This window comes from Nannospalax galili, unplaced genomic scaffold (assembly GCF_000622305.1).
Source record: "Nannospalax galili isolate Female #2095 unplaced genomic scaffold, S.galili_v1.0 scaffold341, whole genome shotgun sequence".
In the NCBI taxonomy this organism is placed as follows: Eukaryota; Metazoa; Chordata; class Mammalia; order Rodentia; family Spalacidae; genus Nannospalax; species Nannospalax galili.
Genome location: NW_008346082.1, coordinates 689,659 through 717,526, shown reverse-complemented (window position 1 = coordinate 717,526; position 27,868 = coordinate 689,659). Strand labels below are relative to the sequence as shown.

Below are 27,868 nucleotides of genomic sequence, written 5' to 3'. Positions count from 1 at the left end.
ACCACTGAGGACAAGTCAGCCTTTCGGGTTGCAACAGCAAGAGGTTTATTTGATACACAGGTACCTGTGGGCACAGAGTCTCCTCGGAGGACTTGCGCGCCCCAGGTTGGGGTTTGGCAGTTTTTATAGAGCAGAAGCAGGGTACAGAAGCAGAAGAGCAGTTATTGGTTAATTCAAACACACACACAATAAAGTATGCAGTATGCAGAGATATGGGGTAAGGGCCGGGGCTAAGGGGAAGTGGGATTGCTAAATGGGAGGTGACCTCAGAGGCACAGGTGTTTTTCCCTCGATTTCCTGGTATCGGGCCCTCAGGGTGGTCAGGAGTTCTACCCGTAAAACTTGTTTATGGCTTGATCTGTGAAGCTTGACCGGCGCCTGCCCGTCTTGCAGCCTTTTGATAAGGCTGGTCCTGGTTTTTGTCAATTTTAAACATGTGGGCTCATGAGTACTCATGGCGCCTAGTCTTTTTTCACAGGTAGCCAAGCTGGAGGGGCTGAGCCATCTAAGTGCTTTGTATCTAAAATCCCAGACATTAGACATGGAGCTAACTGGATTTGGTCTTGCTTTGGTCTGGTATTTCCTCAATATGCCTCCATTCCTCCCCTTTGGAATGGGAATGTATATTCTGTGCCACGGTATGTTGGAAGTATGTAATTTGCTTCTTGATTTTTTTTTTTTTTTTTAAAAGGGGCTTTCAGTTAAGAGAGTGCCTTGAGTCTCAGAAGAGACTTTGGGCTTTTGAATACTGTTGGACTGCTATAGACCATGGGGACTTTTAAAGTTGACTGAATGCATTTTATGTTAAAATGTGGCCTAGAGCCTGTGGGGACCAGAGAGTGGAATGTGGTGGTTTGAATGAGAATGAGTTTGAACTTTTAAATTATTTCTTGCATTTGTATGTTTGTGTAGTGATTTGAATGAGAATGTCGCTTATTGGCTTCAAGTATTTGAAAACTTTGTCTCCAGCTGGTGGTGCTGTTTTGGGAAGCTTAGAAGGGGTGGCCATGCTGGAGGAAGCACTGAGGGTGGGCTTTAGCTTTCCCATTTCCAGTTTTGTTTTCTCTGCTCTCTGCACATGCTTGAGGATGTGAGTGGTCAACTTTCTTCTCAGGCTGCCTCCTGCCATGCCTCTCTGGCCATGATGGACTATTATTATCTTTTTGGAATTGTAAGCCCAATAAACAATTCCTTTTATAAGTTGTGTCAGGCCTGATGTTTTATCACAGCAATAGAAAATTAACACAGTGTGTATGTGTGGGGGCACATGTCTGCCACAATGTGCTGTGGAAATCCTAGGACAACTTTCAGGAGTCAATTCTTTTCTTCCACCATGTGGGTTTTCGGGGATTGAATTTAGGTCTTCAGGCCTGGCAGCAAGCACCTTTACCTACTAAGCCATCTTGCTGGTCCCAGTTTGACCTTCCATTTGAGGTATAGCCCACCATTTATGTTTCATAGAGTTTTTTAATTTTTTTTTTTTTTTTTGGTTTTTTTGAGACAGGGTCTCTCCCTGTAGCTCCAGCTGTTCTGGAACTCACTATGTAGACCAGGCTGGCCTTGAACTCACAGAGATCTGCCTGCCTCTGCCTCCCGAATGCTGGAATTAAAGGCGTGTACTACCATGCCCAGCGAGTTTTTTAATTTTTAATTTTTAGTTATCTACAAAGTAGTTGTTTCACTGTATATTTTTTTACAATATTGCTAACAGTGATGGACTACATATATATATGCATGTGTACATATGTATTTTTATATACAAAAATGTCCTGAGATTGAATCAATGTTTTAAATAAGAAAACAGAGTATAATTCTACATATTGGTTTGAAATTTTTCTTGAAGAATGAATTAATTCAGAACAGTGGGTGTGAATCACATCATGAAGAACAGCCACAGACATTCAGAAACACTGTTAATGATACACTGCTTTTTGCCAAATTGTAACACTTTATTTACCATTACTAACTTGTAAAGGATTTCTTTTACCAACTATCCAAAAGAGATGTGTTTAGATAAAATGGTCTACCCTTTTTCCTTTTCTCTACATTTTATTACCTGGTGATCCAGCATGCTGAAATTTGTTGGTTCTCAGATAGGAAGCAGAAATTAGTCAATGATTTCCACTACTTTCAACTGTCAGTATGTGTATCTAACATGCCATATCTTTAGTCTGGCTCACATTCAACACTCCTCTTAAATCTTCTCATTATTCTTGGTTTCATGTGAAATTGTTCATTGCTGCTGTCTGGCCTATAATTTCTAATGTTTGCTTTAGAAAGAGATAAAGAATGGGCCAGTCGGTATATGTTCCAGTTATTCCCCACCTAGAAAAATAGGATACTCTCTGCTCTATGGATGATGGTATAATCCCTTTACTACAATTAAACACAAAACTCCAAATGAGGGGCTGGAGAGATGGCTCAGCTGTTAAGAGACTGACTACTCTTGCAGAGGACCTGTGTTTGATTACCAGCACCCACATGATGGCTAAAAACCATAACTCCACTTTCAGGGGATTCAACACCCTCTTCTGTCCTCTGTGGGCACTGCATGACACGGGTGCACTTATACAATTGCAGGCAATACACTCGTACACATAAAATAAAAATAAATAAATCAAAAGAAAAAGAAAAAAAAAAAACTCTCCAAGTGAGTATTGCCAATGCTGATCTTAGTCCTGTTTCTCTGCTTACTACAAACAAGATTAGCTTTAAGCTTGAGGAGTATTTTGGCTACCTCTTAGAGAGGGCCTGCTTTCCTAATCAGATAATGGTAGTTTTCAGCAGGACAGGAAATTTTGTCTGTTTCTTGTTCAGAATGATTTTCTGTTCTGGACCCATCCTATGTCAGAAGGAGTGGACCCAACTTATAATTTCTGTGTCAAGGCATGATCATACAGAGTATAGGACTATTACACCAGCATTTTATGCCTGAGGACTCCCTTTTGAGAGGATCTGACCATCATATCTAATCACATTACAGTTTTCAGATACAAAAGTGCTTGGCTTGCACTAGTTCCTTGGCTTGTTCTCTAGGTGACATCATCACCATGCCACTAACTCCTCCCTGTCAGTGTGCATCTCTTAGAGAACTTGTATTCTCACACTCACTCCCAAATGGTACCAGCATTCTCTCAAAAGCAAATAGGAGGCAAATCCATGTATGTAATAGTATCTTGATAGATCTAGAGTCCCTCACCATAACTTTTGGATGAGTAGAACTCATAAAGTCTGTCATTCATAATAACCCTTCACAATGCCATGTTGCTGTTCCAGCAGCGCCCCTCAAGACATTAGCACAGCCTGCTAGAATTTTCTTCCTCCCTACTTCCCTCCCTGCCTCCTCCTCTCCCTGCTTCCCTCCGCTCCCTTCCTCCTTTCTCCTGACAGGCTCTTGCTGGGTAACTCAGGTTTGCCATCCTCCTGCCTCACTGAGTGCTGGGAATACAGGCATGTTCCTGCTAGGATTTCTCATAGCCTTCATAAACAATGTCCTGCACTAAGATTTAGGAGATAAATGCTAAAGAAACCTCTAGAATCCTGAGAGATGATTGAACTCCTCACTTCAGATTTCTTTGGGATACTGTCATCTTGGATTACAAATATATGTATTCCTCAAAGTAGTAAGTGGTTCCCTAGTCAGGCTGTTTAGTCTCCATGCTACTGGCTGACTGCCTCATCAAAGAAATGTCCAGTTCCAGAATTTTCCTAGTTTTTTTTTTTCGGTCATGATGTAGTGTTCTTTTTATTTATTATTTAAAAATTTTACATTTACTTATTTGTGTGTGTGTGTGTGTGTGTGTGTGTGTGCGTGCGTGCGTGCATGCGTGCGTGTGTGTGTGTGTGTGCTTGTACATGCATGAAGATCAGAGAATAATTTGCTGAGTTGATTCGTTTTATCATGTGGGTTCCAGGGATCAAAATCAGGTTGTCAGCCTTGGTGGCAAGCACCTTTTAACCCATTGACCCATCTTATAAAACTGTATTTATTTAGTTTTAATGTATTTATTTGTAGTGTGTGTGTGTGTGTGTGTGTGCGTGTGCGTGTGCGTGTGTGTGTGTGTGTGTCCACCTTATTGAGACAGGAGCTCTCACTGAACTTGGAGCCCATCAGTTGCTTAGATTGACTGGCCAACAAGCCCTCAGAATCCTCCTGTCTCCCCTTCCCAGCACTGGATTGCAGGCACATGTACTGCTTTTTACATGGGTGCTGGGGGTTGGAATTCAGGTCCTCTTGCTTACACAGCAAGCACTTTACCTGTGGAGCTGTCTCCCTAGCTCCTGTTCTGTGATTTCTAACAGATGTCATAGGTTGGAGGGGCCTGTCCAGTGTGTTCTAGGTTAAAATTATGATCTCTCATTTCATGTCACCTGTGGTTTACAGTTGCAGAATACATTTGTGGATTCTTGGTGGCTTCCTTGCCTCGTATTGTGAAGAACAGCTCAGCCCCTGTGGGTGCTCCCTGCCCCCAATCTTCTAGCCAGTTATCCTTTTCTCCATTACTTGCCTCTAAGAAGTGGTTAAACTAGGATCATGATCTATGGCTGTTTGACTCTAAGGTCCATGTTCTTTCTGCTCTACCACCCGTGCTTGCAGAAATCTCATAGGATATCACTGTACAGAAACATATGCTTTTCTTATTTGACTACTGCCTTTTTCTTTATCTCTTATTCACCCCCTCTCCCTTTCTTTCTCCTGAAGCTTGAGGACCATTTTATTTTATCTATTTCATATTTCATTTATTATTATTTTTTATTTTGGTCTTTTTGAGACAAGGTCTCCCTGTGGTCCCAGCTGGCTTTGAACTCGCTATGTAGACCAGGCTAGCCTTGAAATCACAGAGATCAGCTTGTATGAATGCATTGCCTGCTCGGAGGAGGGAGAGAAGAAGAAAAGACGAAGTCATGCCTTTGAACTTTGAGTTAGGGTCAGCTGCTGAAAGAGGACAGGATGTCTTCAGAGAAAACAGTGAGAAAGCCTAGAGAACCAGGGAAAGCATGCTCAAGATTTTGGTCAGTATCCAAAGAAAGACAGAAAAGGAAAGGTTATGATTTTGAGTTAGAACTCAGAAAAGTGGGCAGACAGCAATGAAGATCTGCAAGCAACTGCCACCTTTTTCTCTGAAGATTTTGGTCAGTATCCAAAGAAAGACAGAAAAGGAAAGGTTATGATTTTCAGTTAGAACTCAGAAAAGTGGGCAGACAGCAATGAAGATCTGCAAGCAACTTCCACCTTTTTCTCTATTCCAAAAATAATTTTAGTTAGTATGTACATTTAACACAAAATTTTTAAATATTATAGGAGATGTAGTAAAAGGTTTCTCCCACATTCTTGTTCCTCAGCCACCTGTGCCTTCCCCACAATGCAGTCACCTCTGTAGTCATTCAAGAGGTTTTTTTCTCTTTTCTTTTTTTAAATATGCAACTGTATCAATAGAAATACCAGGTTTAATAGGCACCAAAGCCAAGAAAACCACCAATGCCAGATAGTGAATTTCTATTGAACTTTCTTTGAACACACCAGCAGGAGGGAGTTGCTAAGTGCAGATACCATGCAAAGCATATTCAAGAGTTTTTACACTTGGGCTGGAGAGGTGATTCAAGTTAAGAGCGCATACTGCTTTTACAGTGGACCCAAGTACAATTCCCAGTACCCCATGTTGGGCAACTCACAACTGCTTATAACTCCAGCTTCAGGGGCATCTGATGCCTTTGGCTTCTGGTACTCAAATTCACAGACTCTGCCCTTCATAATTAAAATAATAAATCTAAAAAAAGAATTTTTACACTTGCCCAGGTGTATGTGCACACATAATTTTCTTTCCATCCTTTGGTTTTAGAATATCATACACAATAGTAAAATGTTCATAGCTAACTTATGTTTGAGATTGGAATATCTCTTGATGAGTGTCCCCCATGGATTCCTTGCCTACTTTAAAGATTTTATTGAAGCCCTAGGAAACAGACTATTTTCTGGCTGCTTTTCACAATTGAGATCTGTTTCCGGAAATCCTGACCTCGAATACAATGGGAATGCTTCCTGTGTTTTCCTAGAGTGGCTTTCCCATATTTGTCATGGGTTGGTCATTTTTGGCAGTTTATGTTCATGGAATGTGCTAATTGCCTTGCCATTTTGAAATTTTAGTGGTCACTTTGCCTGGTGTTGTGAAAAGGGTTGTTTTTTCCCCTCTAAACATACCAATCCCTCTCCATCTTTCAAGTTTTTTTTTTTTTTTTTTAAGAGAGAGGGAGAGAGAGAGAGAAGAAAATTTGCAGAAGTCAATTCTGTCTCCCATGTGGGACCTGGGAATTGAATTCGGATTATCAGGCTTGATGAGAAGAACCTTACATGCTGGGCCATCTTGCTGACCCGAGTGTTTTTGGTTTTGTTTTTTTCAAATAGAACAAGTTTACTGTAAAAATTTTAAATGATTCAGAAATATACATTATATAGATAAAAATCATCTGTAAATCTTCCCTCTCTACTCTACTCGGAGATGGAAACTCTACAGTTTGGCATATGTTCTCCCAACAGTTAAATTTTCCTGCCCTTCTTCTCTTCTTCTGCTGGGAATATAACCTGGTGTTTCGCACATATTAGCCAAGCACTCTGTCACGGAGCTATGCTCCCATTTTTATTTATTTATTTTTATTTTATTTTATTTTATATTTTAGTTTTTTTTAAATTTTTAAAAAATTTTTTATTTTTGTCTTTTTGAGATGGGGTCTCCTTGTAGCCCCAGCTTTCCTGGAGCTCACTATGTAGATCAGGCTGGCCTGGAACTCACAGGGATCCTCCTGGCTCTGCCTCCGGAGTGCTGGGATTAAAGGCGTGTGCCACCATGCCTGGCTATGCTCCCATTTTTTAAAAAGTTAAAATTTTGCTTAAGCAGGATTTGAATGCATAAGGGAATACATGTAAAAATGTACAAATTTTGGAGTGTTACTGTAACTAATGAGTGTGATACTCCTACTCCCATCCTCTTCCATTATTGTTGAGTGTCATTCCAAAATGACTCTCACATCAAAGGGAATAAGAGATAGTTTATTCTTGAGCCAAATAGGAGTGATCATGGCCCAGGAAAACAGCTTGAGATCACCCTACATAATATATTCCAATTTGGAAACAGTTTCATGACTTTTTAAAAATTTACTTATTTTTTTTTTTGTGTGTGTGTCATTGTGCACATTTGGCGTTCAGAGGACAACTTAGTTGAGGGGGTCACTTCCCTCCTACTTGTGGTTTCTGGGGATCAGTCCAGGTTATCAGGCTTAGCAGCAAGTGCCTTTACATACTGAGCCATCTCTCCAGCCCTCATGTAATTTTTATAATTAGAGAACAAAAGTAAATTATAAACCAAGGCAATTTCATACATTGTAAACAATGCATCTTGATCATAAGGATGTCCAATTCTCCCACTTCTCCTAGAAACCTCTCCTTTCCACCTCCCCAGGCAACCTCACCTTGTCCCCCCACCTTTTCATCAATCTCAATCTCTCTCTATTTCTCTCTATTTCTCTCTCTCTCTCTCTCTCTCTCTCTCTCTCTCTCTCTCTCAACAGATTGAGTCTAATTAGTGTTGCCTATTGGAAATTTGACTGATTGTGACTTGATCTCATGCAGGTGATCATCACTAGCTGCCATGAGTTCATAGCACTTCTCCCCATCCTCCAGCCTACAGCATTTACATTCTTTTTACCTCTCTTCCTTGATGTTTCTGGAGTCTTGGAGTGGGGATTGCTATAGATATCCCATTCAGGGCCAAGCATTCACTAGATACTTATTCTCAGCACTCTAACCAGTTATAAGCCTCTGCATTAATTGCTGACCACGCAGAGAGAAGTTTCTCTGGCCAAGGTTGATGATAGCACCAATGTATTAGTATAAGTATACATATTTAACAGGCAGTTTGATAATATGTCACTTAGCAAAACAATAGTAGCAGATTTAGTGACCTTCATAGTCATGGGCATTGTAGGGTTTAAAGTTCTTAACCACTTAAAATTTTGGTGGCTAGATTATGTTTGTTGTGATTGAAGACATTTGTGTGAGTGCTGGAACCAGAAGAGTGAGCCTATGTCACTGATGATTTATTTACCTTGGATCACACATCCTGCAAGAAATAGGATAGATGGCCAGCTGGTCTATACTTGGTAAATTCTATCTCATCAGTTTCCTGTTTCCCCTTCTCATTTCTTTTTTAATTTTTATTAGTAAATTTTATTCTTTCACAATTTCATACATGTACATTATATATTCTGGTCCCCCCACCACCACTACCCCAGCCACTCCCTTTTCCCCTCCTGTTCCTACCAGCACCCCCTCCCCCAATCTTTTTCTTCTATTTACTGGTTTTTGGGTTTGTTTAGTGTCCCATAGAGTTTAATTAGGGCTGTCTCTGTAATCCTGAGTTTGGGGCTAAACATCAGAGCTTGGTGAGCTCATCTGTGGGTATAGGTCTGGATTCTATGCCTTCTGTCTCCCAGAATCTGACTCTCATTTCTAAGATCACCAAGGCAGAGCCCATTCTCTTCCACTGCCATGCTTCTTCTGCCATTTTGCTGCTTTTACCCGAGCCTCCTACTCTGGCTCAGGATGAGAGCATTCTAGTTATTCTGGTGTGGAGCAGATGGCTGATGATGTGGAGCAGGTGGCTGGTGTGGAGCAGGTGGCTGGTGGTGTGGAGCAGGTGGCTGGTCGTGTGGAGCAGGTGGCTGGTGGTGTGGAGCAGGTGGCTGGTGTGGAGCAGGTGGCTCGTTCTTGCTTATCACATACTCTTTAGTTTGCTCCATTTTATTTTCGAGAGGAACCATATACACAAGACACAGAATTCAGAACATACAAAAATGTATGCAATGAAGAAATACTTTTCCCTTTATCTTATCTTTTAGCCATGCCATTTCTGTCTAGAAGCAACCATTATGGCTATTTGTTGTAGATTTCTCTAGAAAAACAATGCATTCACCATATGCACATACTTGTACACACAGTCCTCCTTTACAATGGTAGTGGGCTAAGAACAATGTTCTACCCCTTGTTTTTTTTTTTCATTTCTCTCTCTCTCTCTCTCTCTCTCTCTCTCTCTCTGTCTCTCTCTGTCTCTCTCTGTATGTCTGTGTGTCTGTGTATTCACATACTGGGAACCAATTCCTATTTATGGACATTTTTATAGAAATGAAAGTCATATAGTGTTTGATGTCGTTTCAAAGACCCTCCTCTTAGTCTTGTCAACTTCTGTCTTGCTGTGAATGTTAACCTTGGGCAATCCTTTAGTAATATGGAAATACTCTGGAGAGTATTGAGATGTCAGAAGCAGATGTGAATGATACAGAATGGCATAAAGTTTATTCATGAAAACTTTAGAGGAGATGAGTTGAGAGATGACTTTTGAAGAAGCTAATTGGAATTCATTGGTTGAGAGATTATTCGTAGTAGGATAAAATGAAAAATATGAAGAAAGGATTCAGAAGATAACCAGCTTACCTCCTCCTGCCTCTAAGACCTGGTCAAAGAATTTTGACTGGAACAGTATTTCTCCCCTACCTAGTCTCATGGGTAGTGGGGAGCAAAGAATTAGCCATTTCTTTTCTTTTCCTTTTTAAACTTTATTATTTTTATTGTACATGTATGAGTGTATTGCCTGCATGTGTATAAGTACACCCTTGTTGTGAAATCCCTCAGAGGTCAAAGGAAGTCATCAGATCCCCTGGAACTGGAGTTACAGATGGTTGTTAGCCACCATGTGGGTGCTGGGAATCAAACCCAGTCCTCTGCAAGAGCAGCTGGTGCTCTTAACCACTGAGCCATCTCTCCAGCCCCAGAATCAGCCATTTCATAGCTCCTTCTGCCTCTAGTCCAGGATAGGCTTCCCAGAACTAGAAAGCATAGTAGCTATGGACTCTTTAGAATGCATGGGCAATACTATTTTAGTGATAGTGAAATGCAGTCCATCCAGGACTTCTGTTAGTAAGAGTGGGTGAAGAGTTTTACACTGTACATATGGCATCAGTGTAAACAGTTGATATTGATGCTGATTATAGGTGCTGACAAACAAAGACAAGGGAGAAACAGTAGCAATATGGTTTGGCTGATAAAAATAATGCTAATTGTAGTCTTCTGACTCATTTTTTTCTCCTTTGTCTTCTTCCAGAAAGAAATTTGAGGTGGCTAATTGCAGTCATTACATCAACTTATTATCATTTATGTTCAATTACAATGCCACAGTTATATTTAAAATGTTAAAAATGTCAGAGTATTGTATCAGTTTGACTTGATGACATCACATAAGTGTTCTTTCTTGGGTTCAGAATGTGTTATGTGCTGTATATATATTAAGTGATTATTTCCATAAAATATTGTTATCTGATAGCTTTTATAGGTTTCATTGGTATAGAATTTGATAAGTGAATTTGATAGAATGTGATTGACTGGATGGGTGTAAATATAAACAATTGAAATGAATTGCTCATTACACAAGCAGGTACTGGGTGTCTCTTTCTCATATCAAGCAGCATGGTAAACCCTAGGGATATAGAGAGAAAAGGAGCTTAAGACTAGAGAGAAGGAGCCTGTAAGTTGTACTGTGCAATAAATTAACAGTAAAGCTCAATAGCTGGTGTTGAATGAGACCAGAAGAAGAAAATCAAGATTTGGGATTGTTAAGAAAATCTTCCCAAAGGAAATTATATCTTATTTGAGGTCTGTAGTTTGCCTTCTGGCTCACTGTTGGTGTCATACATTCTATGGGTTTTGACAGATGTATCTATCTATATAGTGCTATATACAAGTTTTTACTGTCCCCAGTCTCCTTTGGTTTATCTGTTCACCCCTTCCACTTCCTCCCAGGCCCTGGCATAGTTTGAATCTTAAACACTAAGTAGGAGACAGTTAGATGAAGAAGAATGGATGGTACTGGATGTTGAGGTGAAATGTGTGACTTCAGGCATGTTGAGGTACTATATAAGTTGAAATTTCTGAATGGTTTAAGGTTAGCAAAATAAGAATGGGGAAGGATCAGAGAGGAGGCCAGGGAGACACAGAGCGCGTATCATGGAGGCTTTGAATGCCATAGCAAACTGTTTATATTTTATCTTGACAACAAGGAGCCTTTAAAGATTTTCTGTAGAGAAATGAACCAATTGTATGGCACTCTGGCAGTAGTACTATGAATACGTTACTGCATTAAAAGTTTTTTAGGTTGTAGAGCATTATATACGTGCAAACAATGTCATAAAATAAATGTTTGGTTTAAAGAAATAGTATAAGGTAGACAATGAGTGGACTTTTGCCAACCATCCCAAGAGCCCTCCAGTGCCCTTTGCAGTCACAGTGCCATCGTCCCTTAGTTACTACTATTTTGACTTTTATGATGTCTTCTTTGTGTGTTATTACCTTAATGTATATCTCTAAACATTAGAGTTTATTTTTGTCTGTTTTCTCTTTTGGTTTATTATATATATATATATTTTGTCTTTTTGAGACAGGGTCTCACTGTAGCCCCAGCTGTCCTGGAACTCACTATGTAGACCAGGCTGGCCTCGAACTCACAAAGATCCACCTGCCTCTGCCTCCCAAGGGCTGGGGTTAAGACGTGCACCACCACACCTGGCTTATGCATTTTTTTTTTTGACTTTTTGAGACAGGGTCTCCCTGTAGTCCCAGCTGACCTGGAACTCACTATGTAGACCAGGCCAGCATTGAAGAGATCTGCCTGCCTCTGCCTCCCAGGTGCTGGGATTAAAAGCGTGTCCACCATGCCCCGCTATCATATAATTATTTTAGAATTCTTTAATGAAACAGAGTTGGCCTGGAACTTCTGATCCCCCACCACAAACTTTTGAGTGCTGAGATTATAGGCACATGTTACCATTCCCAGCCTTTTATAATTCTTTTTTAAATATATGAGTTTCTCTTTCATCTCTTAATTTTTTTCCTTTAAGTTTGTTTATTGACTAAATCAGACCATTTAACTATATTTTTGTTTGATGTATAGTTTTCCATATTCTGGATTTTGCTCAGTTCTAACCTACTCTTCTTTCCTATGTGTTTCTTATAAATTGATAGTTGGGCCTAAAAAATTGGTCATATTTAATTTAGTTGTATTCTGTAGTTGAAATCTATCATAATTAAAAAACCCCTGCACCTGTTGGGGGACATTTGGCTTGCTCCTACATTTTTCCTACTAAAACACAATATAATTGAGAAAACTAATACAAATATTTTTTGTAAGCATATGCAAATAGATACTCCTTCGATTATATATTCTTTGTGTGTGTGTGTGTGTGTGTGTGTGTCTGTGTGTGTGTGTTAACATCAAATGTCTTCCTCAGTTGCTCTCTACCTTATTATTATTTAAAATTTTTTATTGAGCTTTTATATATTTCATGCAACAGTTCTTAATCAAAGTAGACCCCCTTCCCCATCCATATCCCCCAACCAGACCTCATGTATTCCACCATACATGTTAAGTCTTATCCAGTCAAGCATTTGTACCCAGATGTCTTTTGGTGCAAATTCATTCACTGGAGTCTAGTCAGCCTATCTCAAGCTCATAAGTAACTTTATGCTCCCTTACCCAGTAGTAATCAATGTCCAGTAGTTCTCAGTCTAGGGCTAGCCTGCCGCCCATATCTCTCCTCCCCTCTGGGCCCTTGTTTAATTGAGTTGGCATGGGTGCTGTGTTCAATGCCACCATTGCTGCAAACTCACATGTGCAAGCTTCCAGTGGTCTGAAAGCTTTTGCTTCCCTATGTTCATGAACCAACCCTGGCTCTTACAGTCTTTCAGCCCTCTCTTCTGCAATGGTGAGATTTAATATAGGAACCCTATCCAAGGACACACACTCTGCAGTCTCTATTCTTTAAAACTTGGCCAGTTGTGATCTTCTGTGTGCATTGCATTCTGCTGTGTAAGGAAGCTTCACTGGTGAGAGTTGAGGATGCACTAGTTTTCTCTCTACCCCTAGTTCTACTAAGTTCCATGAGCTTTAGGTGTAGAGGTTCAACTTTAGATCTGTCACCTAGGACTGGACATCTCTCAGATGTATATTTTCTGTGTGAAGGGCACATATTTCTTTTTTGCTTTGTTTTGTTTGATTTTTTTTCATTATTTCTTTATTGGGGGGGGCACATGTTTCTCAACCTGTTTCAATATATCTTTTATTTCATCACTAGATTGAAAGCTCTTTAATAGCTACCATACATTAACTGCTTGTTTTTTAGACTCTACTAAGCTGTGAGTACATTGTATCTCAACTACCATGTTCATTAAATTTTTTAATTGAATTTTTTGAGGCTGGAGAGATGGCCCAGCGGTTAAGAGCATTGACTGCTCTTGCAGAGGACCCAGGTTCAATTCCCAGCACCCACATGGCGGCTATGAATCATCCTCCACCTTCAGGGGAAGAATAACAGAGCCATTAACAATGGTGGTTCAGAAGGTAATGGTCAGAAATTTGGATTTTAGAGCTAAGTATTAAAATCTTTTTAAATTTTTAATTGAATTTTTGTGTATTTCATACAGAACGTCTTAATCATCTTTATATCCCCTTCCCCATTGGCACCCTCCCATAGCCCCCCGACTTGAATTCATATATTCTGTTATTTGCGTTAAGACTTATGTCAAGTTAGTGTCCTAGATGTCTCTAAGTGCATGTTCACCCACTGAGGTCTAGTCAGCCTATCTAGACTCCCTCCCTTTAAGAAGATCAGCTCTTCCTCACCCAGTAGTAATCAGCTGCCAATAATTCTTTGACTAAGATTGGGGCCTGCTGTCCATTTCTACAGTTGTATGCTGGGTTTTTGTCTGCTTGACATCATTGCTGTAAGTTCTTATGAGTCTCTGAGATCTATGACCTCTCCAGCTATGTGTACTTGGCTAGGTTTACAGTACCACACATGAGTTTCCTCCCATTGAGTGGACTTTAAGTCCAATTAGGTAGCTGTTGATTACCCCGAAGATAAAAGTGCCAGTGTCGTTTGCTATGATGGTCATTGATGTGGTTTTCTTAGGCCTTGTAACTGGGGTTGGACCATCTGTTGATGTTCTCCCTAACCAGATTGTGTAGTGCTCTCAAAGCTATGAGAGCTGGCCTTCAGGGGAGGTGACTTCCAGGTCCGTTCCAGCGCCATTGCTCCAAATCATGTGTCCACCTTATTTTTTGAGATATGATTTCTCTGTGAATCCAGAGCCTCCCAGTTCAGCTAGACTGACTGGCCAGCAGACCCCAGAGATCCTCCTATCTTTGTCTACCCAGTGATGGGATTATAGGTGTATATCATGGCAGTTTTTCTTTTTTTAAATCTGTGTGTGTGTGTGTGTGTGTGTGTGTGTATGTGTGTGTGTGTGTGTGTGTACATGTGTGTGAGTATACCTTGTTTTGAGGCAGGGTCTCTTGTGTTAGCACTGCATATTCCAGGTTAGCTGGCCCACAAACTTCCTAGGGTTCTCTTTTCTCTGCTTCTCTTCTCATCGTAGGAGTGCTGGGGTTACCCAAACTTGGCTCCTCACACTTGCATAGCAAGCACTTTAACTGAGCCATCTTTCCAGCCCTTCTCTGGTATATTCTAGTACCTTTCTTTTGTAGTACTTACTCAGTATGTGTGATTATTGGTTAGTATTTGTTTTCTTCTCTAGGCCATAGTTTTCAGGAGTTAGAAAATGTTTATGTATCCAGAGTAACTTTATTTATTCATGAAATAAGTACATTTTTATACACGGAATTAAATTTCACCAGATACTGTCAAATTATACTTTAAGTTTAAAAAAAATGTATGTTGCTGGGGCTGGAGAGATGGCTCAGCAGTTAAGAACACTGCCTGTTCTTGCAGAAGACCTGGCTTTGAATCCTAGCACCCACATGGCAGCTAACAACTGTCCATAACTCCAGTTCCAGGGGATCCAGCAACCTCTTCTGTCCTCCATGGGCATTGCACGACACAGATGCGCTTACCTACATGCATGCAATACACATATACACATAAAAATAATAAATAAAATATTTTTTAAAAATCTATGTTGCTATTGTTTTTTCGTATCCAGCCACACTGGCCCCTCTGTCTGGCTGAACCCCAACTTCTCCATCCTTCACATTTTGTACTTCTAAGGATTGAAGTTAGGGCCTTATACATGCTAGGCAAGCTCTACTACAGAGCTACACCCTCATTCCATATACAGGTTTTTGGTTTTGAGACAGGCAGCATGTGACTCTCTTAGGAAAGTGTGATACTGGAAACAGTGGGAAGGTTAGTGCTGACTGCACTGGGGAGCGGAAAGAGACCTGAAAGGCTGGGAATGTGCTTCCTTTTTTTTTTTCCCTCTTTTTTGAGGCAGAGTCTCCCAGTAGCCCCAGCTGGCCTGGAATTCATTATGTAGACCAGGCTGGCCTACCTCTGTCTCCAGAGCGCTGGAATTAAAGGCATGGACTACCACACCTGGCTGTAAAGCTCTTTGTTGATTTGAGTATATGAGTATGTTTGCAGTTTTATTATTTGTGCGTTCTTCTCTGTTTTATGCTTCAATAGAATTTTTACATTTAAAACTGATAGGTAGCTATTCGATGCTTCAGAGTGCCTTACTATTAATTCAGTTTTTCATGAGCATTTTCTTCTAATTCATTATGATGAATGCATTAATAAATTTCTATTAAAAATCATCTTTGTCTCTGTGTAATATGCTCTGCTTGATTATGGTAAATCATGTTTTTACTGTATTTAATACTATAATTGATTTACTTGTATTTCATTTTTGAGTTGTTCATATCTATGTTCACAAATAAGTTTGGTTAATATTTTCTTTTTGTTATTCTCCTGAGCTAGGTTTAAAGTGTTTTTCTTAATTATAGATTCTTTACTATTGTTTTCCATAGAAAGAGAAGTTCCATGGTACTTACTTAATCTACTGTCTTGATAAAGGGAAAGGAATAATGGCTAATACTTGATTTGATTGTTCTTTCAGAGTATTGGTAATTACTGCAATTTAGTAATTGACAGGTGATTCCTGTCATTGCATGGGCAGATGGCTATTCACTTGGAGTCTAGGTCTCAAATATTCTGACGTTTCAGAATCATAGAAAAATTAACCAGCACTGGATTGTTAATTAGAAATGTAGCAGTTGCCTGGGGATGCTTGTTTTGGTAATTATAGACCTTAGTTTTTAATGTGACTGTTTCTGATTTCTTACATTTCCACTGGAAACAAGATAAAATATACAGAAGTAGAAGGCTGGATGTTGGTCAGTGAGTCTGGGGGACAGGGTTAAGTGCCAAAGAAAGAGGATTCATTTTGAATTGAGTCCTAGAGCAGGTAGAATTTATTTATTTATTTATTTATTTATTTATTTATTTATTTAATTTGTGTTTGTGTGTTGCATGCTATAGTGCACATGTGGAAGTCAGCGGACAAATTTTAGGAGACTCCTCCCACCATGTGGGTTCTAGGGACTGAATTCAGGTCTTCACTCTTGACTGCAAACACCCTTATTTGCTGAGCCATCTTGCTGGTCCAGTGGCTAGAATTTTTTCAGTCACTATATAATCACATTGAAGGGGTCTTAAGGTCAGTAGGATAGTGTGGGTCTGGCTGCGTTCTTCCTCCATCACCACAGGTGCACTTAGGCTTTGATGTGAGAGATGGGATTTTTCATGCAAGAAATTTTATTGCTTATTTTTCCCAATGTAATTAAAAATTATTGGCACAAGAATCATCAAATTGTTTATTTAAAGAAAGGTAAATGCAATAACAACAAATACAGATCCCTAAGCCATTCCCAGCCCTTTTAATTAGAATTTCTGAGTGCAGGATCTAGGAATCTGTATTTTAAACAAGAGCCTTGACTAATTATTAAAACCAAAAGACAGTTCTCTTGAGCTTAGGTAGAATCTGTTGTTTTCATTTGTTATTTCCTTTGGCGTAGGATTTCTGTACCCAACACAGGAGCAGTCAGACAAGGAGCCTAGAAGACTTAGAGCTGAGGCAGGGTCAGTTGTGCATTCTTGGAATCCCAGCATTTAGGTGATAAAGGCAGGAGAATCAGAAGTTTAAGTTCATTCTCCAGAACATAGCGCACTTAAGGCCAGCCTGAGCTACTTGAGACCCTAGCTCAGAACAAGTAGTCAGACACGTACTTTTCTCTGATATTCTAGGAATTTATATTCTGTGTGGTTTAGATGGTATGAATTAAACAAAAGCAAGCCATGAAATAATAAAATTCTAAGTATTTAAAATATTTTACTTATTACTTTTAGTTTATGCGTTTGAGTGTATTGCCTGCATATATGTAAGTGCGCCCGTGCTGTGCAGTGTCCGTGGAGGTCAGAAGAGGGTGATGGATCCCCTGGAACTGGAGTTATGGATGGTTGTTAGCCACCATGTAGGTGCTGGGAACCGAACCTGGGTCCTCTGCAAGAATAGCCAGTGTTCTTAACTGCAGAGCTATCTCTCCAGCTCCTCTAAGACAATATTTAAAAAGTCAGCTTTACTGAGATATAATTTATATACGAGAGACTCTCCACTTGAGTAATGCAGTTTGATTGGTTTAGGGGCTAGCGGTGCAGCTCAGCGGTTGGACACTTGCCTGGAATGAGTGAAGCTCTGAGTGTGGCACAGAAGCCAGTGTGTTGCTGGGTCACTTGCTGAACAGCTGTAGTACTGCATCTCAGCACTAGAAAGTAGGAAAAGGCTCAGCAGTGCCTTCTCCCCACCTCACCCCACACCACTGTCAGCAGGGCTATTGCCTCTGAAATTTTTTCGTCTGACATTTATTAGGCTAATAAATACCATATGACATTTCACTATAAAAACCCCTGCAATTTGACTAGTTTTGACTGATATAAGCTAGTGAAACACCACAATCAGAATACCAAAACATTCCCTCATTTCTATTTTCTCAGGCCCTTTTCTATTCATTCATCTCTCAGCGACATCAGAGGGCCTTTTTGTCACCATAGATTAAATTTGGTTTCCTAGAGTTTTATTTTAATTAAAAAATTTTTTTTGAGGCAGGTTTTCACTTTATAGTCTAAACTGGTCTCTCAAAATCTTCCTGTCTTAGCTGGGATTACAGGCCTATGCTACCACACCTGGCTTTTCTAGTTTTATATAAGGAGAATAATGTGATATGTACTCTTACTGGGTCTAGCTGTCAGTGAGTGCAAGAATTTTGAGATTCATCTATTTTATTGAGTAATATTGGTATTGCCTCTTTATTGCTGAATAGTTTTCTGGATGTACCACATTTTGTTTATTTGTTCACCTGTTGATAGATAGTCAAGTTGGGTCATATGGATAGTAGGTATGAGTATAACTTGTAAAGGAATGCCAATTGGTTTGTATTTTGGTTGTTAACAGAAACACTAGAGTCATTGAGTAGTTTATTTAAGAAGAATTAACTGGGGTCTGGAGAGATTACTCAGTGACTGAGAGCACTAGCTGCTCTTGCAGAAGACCCAGGTTCAAATCCCAGCACCCACATGGAAGCTAACAACCATCTGTAACTCCATTTCCAGGGCATTTGACACCCTCCTCACCTCCACAAGCATTATACAATATGGGTGCACTTACATACATGCAGGCACTACACTCCTACACATAAAATAATAAATAAAATATATTTTTTTAAAAAAAGAATTAACTGGAACTTGAGGGTAACAGTTATAGAAGGAGTATTAGGGAACATTTATTAATTACCATGACTTACATGCTACATACTTGATTTTTCAATATATATGCAACCTTTTAAGAAGTAAATAACATCAGCCTTTACTTTTTAAAAAAATATTTTATTTATCATTTTTATTTTATGTTTATGTGTGTATTGCCTGCATGTAGGTAAGCGTACCCATGTCGTGCAATGCCTGTGGAGGACAGAAGAAGCTGTCACATCCCCTGGAACTGGAGTTATGGACAGTTGTTAGCTGCCATATGGGTGCTGGGATTTGAACCCAGGTCTTCTGCAAGAATAGTCAGTGTTCTTAACCGCTGAGCCATCTCTCCAGCCCCAGCCTTTACTTTTTATGGATGAGAAAACATAAGAAGAGAGATGGTACCAATCTAAGGTTCCATGGTTAGTAACTAATAGATCTGAACCCAGCTTTGTCTGGTTTCAAAAATAGAATGTGTTCCTTCATACAAAGAAAGAATATAAGGGTTTTTTTTTTTTTTTTTTTTTTGTTTTTTTGGTCTTTTTGAGATGGGGGTCTCCCCGTGGCCGCAGCTGGCCTGGAACTCCCTATGTAGACCAGGCTGGCCTTGAACTCACAGAGATCTGCCTGCCTCTGCCTCTACTGGGATTAAAGGCCTGCACCACCATGCCCAGCCAAAAGGAGGATTCTTTAGTTGGAAGGTTTTGTATTACTGTTTTAATTTCTTTATATGTTATGGGTTTGTTTAAACTGTCAATCTCTTCTTGGTTTAACTTTGGTGGTTCCCATGATTTTAGATATCCATCCATTTCTTTTAGGTTTTCAAACTAGTGGAGTATAGGTTTTTAAATTATTCCTTCATAATGTTCTAGATCTTTTGAGTGTCGTGATGTTTCCCCTTCCATCTCTGATTTTGTTGATTTGGAGTTGCTTTCTTTTTTTCTTTTGGTTAACTGGGCTAAGGGTCTGTCTATCTTGTTAAGCTTTTCAAAGAACCTGCTCTTAGATTCATTGATTCTTTGTATTGTTTTGTTTCTATTTCATTAATTTCTGTTCTGATTTTTGTTATTTCTTCTTGCCTGCTGGGTTTGGGTTTCATTTGTTCTTGCCTTTACAGAGTCTTGAGTTGCAATGTTAAGTGTACTTAACATTAATGTAATGTTAATGTGTACTTTCTGATTTTTTGTCTCTCTCTCTCTCTCTCTCTTTTTTTTTTTTTTTTCCAGAGCTGAGGACCTAACCCAGGGCCTTGTGCTTGCTAGGCAAGCGCTCTACCACTGAGCTAAATTCCCAACCCCTCTTTCTGATTTTTTAATGTAGGCACTTAGGGCTATAAACGTCCCTCTTAGTACTGCTTTTAAAGTGTCCCAGAGGTTGTATTGTGTTGTATTGTCCTTTTCGTTGAATTCCAGGAATACTTTTATTTCTTTCTTAATTTCTTCTTTGACCTACTCATCATTCAGGAGTGTGTTGTTTAATCTCCATGAGTTTGTGTAGTTACTAAGACTTTTGCCAGTGTTGATTTTAAGCTTTATTGCATTGTGGTCTGACAATGCATGGAATTATTTCAAAAAAAATTTTTTTTTAATTGAGGTTTGTTTTGTGCCCCAGTATGTGGTCAATTTTTGAGAAAGTTCATGGGGTGCTGAAGAGAAAGTGTATTCTTTGGTGCTTGGGTGGAATATTTGGTAGATGTCTGTTAGGTCCATTTGATGTATGGTATTGTTTAATTCAGACGTCTGTTTATTCTTTGTCCGGTTGACCTGCCTAATGGACACAGTGGGGTATTGAAGTTCCCTGCTGTTACTGAGTTGGGGTAATCTCTGTCTTCCTGTAGTGTTATTTTTATGAATTTGGGCACACCAGAGTTTGTTCATGATTATAATATTTTTTTGGTTAATTGTTCTTTTGATCAGAATGAAGTGACCCTCTTTATCTCTTCTGACTAGTTTTAGTTTGAAGTCTGTTTTGTCAGATATTAGAAATGCAACTCCTGCTTGTTTCTTATTGCCTTTCACCTCAAGATAGTGCCTGTCCTTGAAGGTGAGATGGGTTTATTACAGAGAACAAAAAGATGGATTTTGTTTCTTAATCCATTCAACTAGTCTGCATCTTTTGACTGGGGAGTTCAGTCCATTGATATTCAAAGTTATTAATGAAACATTCTTGATATTTTTTTTTTTTTTTTTTTTTGGTCTTTTTGAGACAGGGCCTCCCTGTAGTTACAGCTAGCCTGGATTCACTGTGGAGACCAGGCTGGCCTTGAACTTGCAGAGCTCTGCTTCCCTCTGCCTCCCAAATGCTGGGACCATGCCCAAGTGCACCACCACCTTCATTCTAGTGGTGACGATTTATCCTCTTGTTTCAAATTAGCTGATTGAGCTTTGCACTTCCTTCTTCATTTCAGCCCGAGTTTTCTTCAGTGTTTCTCTTTTGGGAATTCAGTTAGAAATTTATCCCTATCTTCTTTTAGTTCTTTGATTTGTTTGTTTGTGTGTTTGTTAAAATTGTTGAATTCCTTGATCATGTTTATGATTGTTCTTCTAAATTCTGTGTCCTGGGTTATCTCTAGGGGGTTCTCCTTGTAGAATTCTTCTACAGGGCTGGTGGAGTTTGGTGGGAACATGCTGTTTTGGTTTTCCCTGTTATTATTTTTTCTGTTGTGATTTTGGCATATGAATTTCTTTTGTTGTTTATGATTCTGGTATGAAACTCAAGCCTTCCTTTGTTGGGTTAAAGTCTGCTTCTATTTGTATTATTGGTGTGCCTTGGTTGTTTCCTTATTGTGTATGTAAAGCTGCTTGGTCTACATTTCAGGCAGGTAGATCTCTGTGAGTTCAAGGCCAGCCTGGAAATATCAAAAGTGGCAAAATTTTCTCATTTGAATTTGACAAAATAATAAATGCAAAAGTGCCTTTTGGAGAGTGACTGATCTGGCTTCTGCCTGGGGTAGGGGCTGAGAGGTCAGCAAACTGCCTGAGAGTGCCTGGATCCCGCCTCCACATGGTGGTGAGCTTCCCAAATCGTGCCATACCCAACCCCCTAACTGATACTATGTGAGGCCCCTTCCATGGCCCCAGGGGTAGACCCACTGCACTGTAGGGCATAGACCTTAGCAGACAGCCTGAGAGTACCTGATCTGGCCTCTGCCTGGTGTAGGGGTCGAGAAGTCAGTAGATTGCCTGAGATTGCCAAAATCAGGCCTTCCCTTAATGAACTTCCCAAATTGTGCTCTGAGTACCTGCTAGTAGGGGTCCAAATGTTAGAAGGAAGCCTGAATGTATCTGACTTGGGCCTCTGTGGGAACTCCTGATCTGAAGCCATCAGTTTCCTCCAAAATAAAATCTGAGAGAATCAAAAGGAGGATTCTTAAGCTTAAGGTAATGAGATTGGGAAATCATGCTATTGTTTTCCCCAGCTCCTGACTATGGCAAGTGTCAGGACTGGGACATTATCACCTGTAAGGAACTAAAGCACGGATTGGGGGACTGGTCACTGGTAGGTAATTAAGGGTTGATAGTTACTTGATTTGGAAAGCCAGGAAGAGAAATACCAAATGGCCAGTTATAAATCATTGCAAAAGTAATGATGTGGCTAGAAACTAGATTTAGGAAAGTTAATCTCACTGTGTGTGAGTAGATTGGATGGGACAAAGATTAGAAGGTTTTAAATCCATAATAAATCAAGTATAAGGAATAAATAAGGTAATAAGTTTCTTCATAAGGACATTAAGACTTTTGAGAATGGCATAATAGGAAGGAGACTTCAGACAGATTTACAGACCTTGATAACAGACTGGATATCATAGGAGATAGAGTAAAGGGGCATTTGAGGAATGCCCCTGTGTTTTCTGGTTTCAATTGTTGGGCGTTCAGTAAGTTTTAGATTTGACAAGCACTTGTTAATGTTTCTGTATCTGTAGAGAGCTTGTAACGTTGTAAACACATTGTCATTGTTGGTGGGAACTTGTGATATTGTAATTCATAGTAAGAAAAAAATGTATTAATTTCCTTCTCTGATTCCTGAAATGAGCTCTCAATCCCCTTGAATTTCCCGTGAATTAAGAATGTCTTACTCTGGGCTAGAGAGATATCTCAACAGCTAAGAGCACTTGCTAGACTTCCAGAGGACCCAAGTTTGGTTCCCAGCACCTAGTTGGGTGGTTCACAGCTGCCTGTAACTTCAGGTCCAGGGGATCTGGCACTTTCTTCTGGCCTCTTCAGGCATGCACACATGTCACACACACACACACACACACACACACACACACACACAAATAAAATAAAATAATAGTGAAAATAAATCTCAAGAAAAGGAGGAGGAAGAGGAGGAGGAACAGAAGAAGAGTTGGAGAGATGGGTCAGTGGTTAAGAGCATTGGCTGCTCTTGCAGAGGACCCAGTTTCAATTCCTAGCGCCCACATGGTGACCAGCTATAATTCCAGTTCCAGGAGATCCTATATCCTCTTCTGCCTTCCATGGGCATTGAGTGCAATGGTATATTTATATACAAACAGGCAAAACACTCATACACATAAAATACAAATAAATAAAAAAATTTTAAGACTACCTTGTCTTTAAAGAGGTAACTTCTGATAGGCTCCTGGGTGGAGGATTGGTCATCAGAAATACAAAGGTATGTCAGGAAGCTTAGAACTTTAAGTCTCAATTTGCTTCAAGAAAGGGGCTGGAGACTGAGTTAATTGATGTACCTACATGTCGCCAGAGTTCTCGCAGGGTCTCTTGCGCTATCAGGCAAACCATATAACATATCTTTATGTGTATTTATTATTGTCGTGGTGGGGGGAGAGTGACTTACAAAGAAAAGGAGCACCCCGTGCCTAGCTCCACCACTCGGCTCCCCTCCCGTAGCCCAGCTCAGAGCCCACCATCAGACCGTTCCTGCGCCACGCCATAGTCACTGCTAGCATTTGCTCTCGCTTCAGGGGCTAGTGGTCTCGCCCCAGGTCCATTCTGACAGGCCATTCTATCTTGCTGCTGCTCGTTCCCCAGCTACCCCTTCCCCATGCTACCCGAGACTTGGGGCATCCATTCAAGAAGGCTCCCTAGCCTCCCATTAGTAAGTAGTCCACCCTCTGCTACAGGCCCCTGGGAGGAACTAGCCAATTGGGAGATACTACTTGATAGAGCCTCTATAAAAATTGCTGAACTATGTGTGGATTTGGAGAACCTTTGAGTGGGTAAAATCATCCACATGGGGCTGGAGAGATGGCTCAGCGGTTAAGAGCCCTGACTGCCCTTACAGAGAGTCTGGATTCAATTCCCAGAACCCACATGACAGCTAACAACTGTCTCTAACTCCTGTTCCAGGGGGCCTAACGCCCTCTTCTGACCTCCTTGGGCATTGTATGATAGGGGTACACTTACATATGTGCAGGCAGTACACTCATACACATAAAATAATAAATATAATAAAATATCTGCCCCTGATTTCTGTGAATCATTCTAGCAAATACTCAAACCTAAGCTGGGGATACTGAGACCAGTTTATAGTTGATTGCTCAAAAGTGCATGTATCTGGGACTTGTGATTTGGGATCTGTGGTGGGGAGAAGTATTGTTGAATGGAGCTGTTTACCTGGGGAATCTGATGCTATCTCCAAGTAGGTTGTGTCAAAATGGAATCAAATTATAGGACACCAATTGCTGTTTGCTGGAGATTTGCTGGATTTGTGAAGAAAAAAAAAAATACCACATTTTGACTATAGAAATGTTTTGCATTAAGCCTATGCTTTCAAGAATCATTTCTGTGAAGTGATGTTCTCTGTTGTGTTGAATGTGAGGATAGCAAAAACAGCATGATGTTTCCTCTCTTACAGGGTGCATGCTAGCTCTCTAGACTCTTCTTAACAGGTGCCACTGTGAGCAGAAGAGGTTGAAGGTTCTTAGCAAGTGGGAAACATTGGCCTGCTCATTAAAATTGTCATTTTGGTATGTGAATGCCCAGTTTGAGAATGTTGCTGGTTTTATAATAAGCTCATTGGGTACTTAGTTTTTAATTTTTTCTGTAGCACGCTTGGTCATGTCTTTTCCTTGCTTATATCCTCTTTGGCATCCTATGATAAGTAACGCCTGCCTTCCATTGCTCACATTCGGCATTTTACTGGATAAATTGTGGAAGCTCTTGATGTCTCCTCCTTCTAGTGCATGAACTTCTAAAGAGTCTGTATCCTGACCTTTTCAGTCATAGAAATTTCTCATTAAAGTAACTATTAACATTTGTTTCTAAATCCAATAGACCTTTTGTTCTATAGCACTTAATATCTGTTAGCCACATTTGTAATTTGTATACAGTAAATTTGCCCTTTTGGCATATGATGTTATGAGTTTTGACAAACTATATAGTAACCACAACTGCAGTTAGATATATAGCAGTTCTTCATGCCTGAAAATTCCCTATACCCCTTGTAGTCAGTTTCTCCCACTTGCAGCAATCTGTAGCAACTGCAAATGGGTTTCTGTCTCTATGGTCTTATCTTTTTCAGAATGACATGTACATGGACTCACATGATTCATAGCTTTTTTAGTATGTCCTCTTTCACTTTCTTTTTTTAATTTTAATATTTATTTATTTTTAAAATATTTTATCTGTTATTTTTATTGTATGTGTACAAGTGTATTTCCTGCATGTATGTGAGTGTATCTGTGTCCTGCAATGCTGCGGAGGTCAGAAGAGGGCTTCAGATTCCCCTGGAACTGGAGTTAAGGATGGTTCGTAGCTGCCATGTGGGTGCTGGGAATCAAACCCGGGTCCTCTGCAAGAGCAGTCAGTGCTCTTAACTGATGAGCCATCTCTCCAGCCCCGTCTTTCACTCTCAATGCATTTGGGATACACTGATGTGATGCGGTAGTGTACCCCTTACTATTCCTGACTGATACACTTCCCTGAATGTGCTAGTCTGTTTATTCATTTGAAAGAAATATTTCCGGTCTTTTTGTGACTCTAAAAACTGAAATAAACAACTGTGAACATTGATGTAGAGATTTTTGTGAGCATGTTTTTGTTTCTCTTGGGTAAATAGGCAAGTAAGGATATAACTGGATTGTATGGTATATGTATAATTTTACAGGAAATGCCAAGACTATTTTCTAGAATGCGCTACATCATTTTGCATTCTTGCTAGCAATCTGTGAGAGTTTCGGTGACTCCATGGCCTCATAGACACTTTATATTGTCTGTTGTTGAGTCCTCTTCCTCCTCTTCATTCTTGCTTAAAATGTGATTGTCTTGTTTTTCTTTTTGTAAGCCCCGTGTGTAGTTTCTGGTTTCTTGACTTCAGTCTTGCTGTGCAGCCCAGGCTGGCCTGATCCTCCTGCTTCAGCCTCCTCAGTGCTTGGATTAAAGTTGTGCACCACCATGACTGGCAGGTTTCTTTTCTCTCTTACTTTCCTTATTTTATTTTATTTTTGACCATATTGGGGATTGAATACATGCTATGCGAGGGCTCTACTACTGAGCTATATTCCCAGCCCCCCTCCTTTTGGTCTTAATTTGCTATCTGCCTTAGTGTTCTTATATAACTACATTTTTCTTTTTATTCATTCATTTATAAATATTTGTTTAGTTTCTACTTTGAAATTATTAATTTATGTGTGTGTGTGTGTGTGTGTGTGTGTGTGTGTGTGGTGTGTAGTGGGGAGAAGGGGAGGATGTATGCCTGCTATGGCATGCATGTGGAAGTCAGAGAACAACTTTTCAGGAATTGGTTCTCTCCTTCTGTCTTGCTTTGAGTCAGGGTCCGTCTTGTATTTCTGCCGTTGTGCTGCATATCCAGGCTTCAGGCTGATTCTCCTGTTTCCACCTCTCATTTGAATAGTAGTGACCATTATCTGGGATTACAGATGCTAGCCACTGCAAATGGCTTCTGTGGGGGCTCTGGGGATCAAACTCAAGTTGTTAGGCTTATGTGACAGATTTTTACACAAAGAGCCACCTGCCAGTTCCAAGCTTCTACTTTTTGTTAGGTGTTGTTTAGATACAGAATACAGCAAAAGAATGATGCAGAAAAAAACTTTTCCTTCATTGGAACTTATATTCTGAACACTTCCAAATCTTCTGCTTGCCTTTTTTTTTTTTTTTTTTTTTTTTTTTTGAGAAAGTTTCTCTCTGTAGCCCCAGTTGGCCTGAACTCACTATGTAGACCAGGCTGGCCTTGAACTCACAGAAATCCGCCTACCTCTACCTCCCAAGTGCTATGATTAAACACCACACCTGGCCTCATTTCTTTTCTAAGCACTATATTCATATATCTAAGAATCTACCAGACAAAACTCATTTAAGATGTCCCATAGATGCCAGGCGTGGTGGCACACATCTTCGATCCCAGCACTGGAGAGGCAGAGGCTCTTTGTGAGGCCCGCCTGGTCTACATAAATGAGTGTCAGTCCAGTTGGAGCTACAGGGAGACCCTGTCTCAAAAAAAAAAGATATCCTATAGATACCCCAAAGTCAATATACGTTTATTCAATGCCCCTCATTCTGACACCCCCACGTGTCCACTTCTCAGTGATGATGTCTCATTCATCTAGTAGCTCAAGGTAAAAACCTTGCCATTCAGTTACTCGTCACACCTGATTGATTTTACCTCTGAAGTATCTCATGAATCTGTCCACTTCCTCCCACTCTCTCAGCCACACAGTAGTTCCTTACCATCCCCCATGCTACCAGTGACAGTGGTCACACTGCACCCCTGTTCTGTTTATGAAATGGCAAATCTGACCATATCTTTTCCCTCTTAAAAGATAGGCTAGCTCTGTGTATTGTGCTCCAGATAATTCCATATTGCTAACATTGTCTGGTTTTTAAACACCACTGAGCATGCCCTGTGATCAGCTGTTTCATAATCCTTCAGTCTCTTACTTAGATATGACAGAACTATTTTCAGTTCATGGAAGATGCTTTTGCATGTGTAATTCCATTTTCCTGGGACACTTTCCCTTTCTATTTCTCAGTACTTAAGCCTAGCAAAACCTAACTATCCTTAATTATTGTCCTATTAGCTAGTGAGGTATTTTAGTGGGCTTTGGGGCTGGGGATGGAAACTTGTTTGATTAAACTGGTGTTATTTCTATTATAATGGAACTGGGGTGAAGTAGTAAGACTAGTAGGAGCCTGAGAGGTTTTGGGGTTTTTTGGGTCTTAGGGATGGTGACAGTAGATTGGATCAGATCACCCATTCAGTTTGCTAATTAATAGATTCTTATGAAGCA

General features: G+C 40.0%; 1 protein-coding gene and 1 non-coding gene across 6 annotated transcripts in view; one reads left to right on the top strand and one right to left on the bottom strand.

Annotated features, from left to right (window-relative positions):
• The window catches only part of Unc13b (unc-13 homolog B), a 241,504-nt gene that overhangs the window by 97,588 nt on the left and 116,048 nt on the right, over positions 1 to 27,868 (top strand). The gene's annotated exons all lie outside the window — the stretch shown is intronic.
• LOC115071930 lies at positions 5,424 to 5,562 on the bottom strand. The gene has a single exon (XR_003850986.1). It is a non-coding gene; the product is annotated as a small nucleolar RNA SNORA8 (small nucleolar RNA).